We start from the raw sequence: 2,991 nt of genomic DNA on the forward strand, positions 1-2,991 counted from the left end.
GTCTCGAACTCAGAGATCCACCTGCCTCTGTCTTCTGAGTGCTGGGATTAAAGGCGCGCGCCACCGCTGCCTGCTATTTTTTATTTTTAAATCTTATTTATTTTATGTATATATGTGTTTAGCCTCCATAGATGTCAGTGCACCACATGCATAGTTAATAGAAGGGTGTGAGCCACCTTGTGGGTGCTGGAAATTGAATCTGGGTCCTTTGGAAGAACAGTCAGTGCTCTTAACTGCCAAGCCATCTCTCCAGTCCTATTTTTTTTATTGTGTATGTGATGTGTGTCGCATGTGTGTGTGACATGTGTGCAGGTAGGTGCCCATGGAGGCAATGACTTCAGGCTTTGGATCACATTGAACTGGAGTTACATACAGGTGTTCCTGAGCAGCCTGACATGCGTGCTGGGAACTGAACTCGGGTCCTCTGCAAAAGCACAGCATACTCTTAACCTCTGACCCATTTCTCCATACGCATTAATTTTTTTTTAATTTCATTTATTGTATTGTGCGTGTGTGCACATTCACTACAGCACGCAAGTGGAACTCAAAGGACTACTAGCAGGTGTCTCTTCTCTCCTTCCATCACGCAGGTAGATTCCAGAGACAGAACTGAGGTTATAAGGTTTGGCGACAAGCCTTTCCCCGCTGGCCCACACCCTTGAAGCTCTCGTTTCTGCGCCCTGAAGGGCGCGCAGACAGGGTGCCCTGCGCTTTCTAGGCTCTAAGCCGCAGACACTCAGTTGGAAAAGCCAGATCCGGAAGCAGTTGCGCATCCTCAGTTGCTAGGACACCTCTCCGGAAGTGGAGCGCGCCGGGCTTACTGGTTACAGTAGAAGGACTAGGCGGGGTCCTGTGCGCTGTGGGCGTGGCCGCGCGTGGAGATTGCGCACGCGCAGACTGGTGCGAAGGTGGAGGATCCAGGCGGTTTAGCTCCTGCTGTCCAGTCCCGGCCCGCGCCGCTCAGCATCCGTCTTCTGAGCTCCTGGGACTTGCCTTGAGCGTTCCGATTGCTGTAATTGCACCTTTATCCTTCTTACCGGCTAGTTCAGGCTTGCGGGCTCCTTAGGCTTTTAGTGCCTTCGCCGTCTGTATTGTTTGCGGTGGCATCTGTTGTGGAGGGTGGGGTCGCGGCACCTGTGCGGGGAGCTCAGGGTCGCTCCACTCGCTCCTCTGCTAGACTGCGTCCGCCGAGGTGTCTTTGTTAAGGGATTTAGGAATGGTGGTTCTCTGTGGAGTAGAGGGGGCTTTGCTGGGACTGCGTCCTCGATTGGAAGTGTAGCGCTGCAAACTGAATTGGAGTTCGTAAAGCAGGCTTTGTTCAGGAAACATTTAATGAGCATATTACAGTGCTGGCTTGTATGTGACAGCACAGAAAGCGGTCCTGATCTGCTCTCAAGGCATTGGAGACGCTGGTTGACAGCCACTTTAAGGCATGACACTGGCAACCGACTGTGGTGTGGAGAGGAATGTAGGTCACGGGTATGCAGTATTGTATACTGTTTTCTTTATTTAAATATTCTTCGTTATTTAAAAAAAATACTTCTGAGGTAGGGTTTCTCTGGGTAGCAGTCCTAGCTGTCCTGGAATTCGCTTTGTAGACCACACTGGCTTTGAACTCACAGAGATCTGCCTGCCTCTGCATCCTGAAGTGCTGGGATTAAATGTTGAGCCACTACGCTTGGCTTCATTATTTAATTTTTTTATATTTATTTATTTGTTATGTATACAGTATACAATATTCTGTCTGTGTGTATGTCTGCAGACCAGAAGAGGGCAGCAGACCTCATTACAGATGGTTGTGAGCCACCATGTGGTTGCTGGGAATTGAATTCATGACCTTTGGAAGAGCAGGCAATGCTCTTAACCACTGAGCCATCTCTCCAGCCCCCCCCCCATTATTTAATTTTTAATGTGTGTGTGTGTGTATTTTATGAGAGTGTGTGCATGTGAGTGCAGGTACCAGTTGCGGCCAGAAGAGGGCATATGGAAGCCTGTGGAGCTTGAGTTACAAGAAATTGTGAGCTGCCTGATGTGAGTGCTGGGAACCTAACTTAGGTCTTCTGCAAGCTCAGTGCCCCCTTTTACAGATGAGCCATCTCTTCAGTTCTTTAGTTCTGTTTTCTTAGAGATAGCTTTTTCTACCTTTCATTGAAAGCTTGTTGAAAAGAATCTAGACACTGGGGATCCTGGTGGTGTTGGGACGTCACCAACAGAATTGTAAAAAACGTCCAAATGTGGGAAGCAGAGAGGGTCCTTGTTTTCTGAGGCTGGACACGAAGGATGAGGAGACTGGTAAGTTCTCTTCTTGCTGTTTCTAGGAAGGCTGTCTTGACTGCTGTGCCTAGGGCTGTAATCACAGCAGGCGGTGAAGCTCTTTAGCCTGTGTCTGTCCTCTGGGGTTGTACCCTACTCCCACAGGCAAGTGTTCTCAGTGTGGATCTTCCCCCAGTAGCATTCTGCTTGTTCCTAGAAAGCCAGGTCTTTAAGGACTATTGGTGCTGGTCTCTCAACCCTGGAGGGGGAAGACCTGCCCCCACTAGGACTGGACTTCCTTGCATTCACTCCCCAAGTAGCACTTACTTGGTCCTATACAGAGGGAATTTGTTTTTGAGTTTTATGGGAAGGCCTCATGTAGTCTAGGCTGACCTGGAACTCCGTATGCCTGAGGAGAACCTTAAAACTTCTGATCCTTCTGCCTTTACTTCCCAAGTACTGGGATTGCAAACCTGTGCCACCATGCCTGATTCTACTTATTTCTTTTATTATCTATCATTTATTTGTTTTTATTATTATGTGTATGATGCTTGTGTGTGGGTATGTTTGTGCCACCACACGCATGTGGATGTCAGAGGAGTTGGGAATCAAACTCGGGTTGCTTGCCTCATCTGACAATCACTTTTACCTGCTGAGCCATTCAGCAGCCCCCTTTTGTTGTTGTTTTGTTCTTTTTTTTTTTTTTTTTTTTTTTTTTTTTTTTTTTTTTTTTTTTTG

General features: G+C 47.7%; 1 protein-coding gene across 1 annotated transcript in view; it reads left to right on the forward strand.

The window, feature by feature from the left end:
• Positions 1 to 886: 886 nt before the first annotated feature.
• The window catches only part of Ttll1 (TTL family tubulin polyglutamylase complex subunit L1), a 24,157-nt gene continuing 22,052 nt past the window's right edge, over positions 887 to 2,991 (forward strand). Inside the window, exon 1 of the mRNA XM_050130933.1 lies at positions 887 to 1,012. The gene's annotated coding sequence lies outside the window, so the exon portion shown is untranslated. The remainder of the gene's footprint in view (positions 1,013 to 2,991) is intronic.

Source organism: Alexandromys fortis, unplaced genomic scaffold, assembly GCF_014885135.2.
Source record: "Alexandromys fortis isolate MF-2015 unplaced genomic scaffold, M_Fortis_MF-2015_v1.1 scaffold_28, whole genome shotgun sequence".
Lineage (NCBI taxonomy): Eukaryota > Metazoa > Chordata > Mammalia > Rodentia > Cricetidae > Alexandromys > Alexandromys fortis.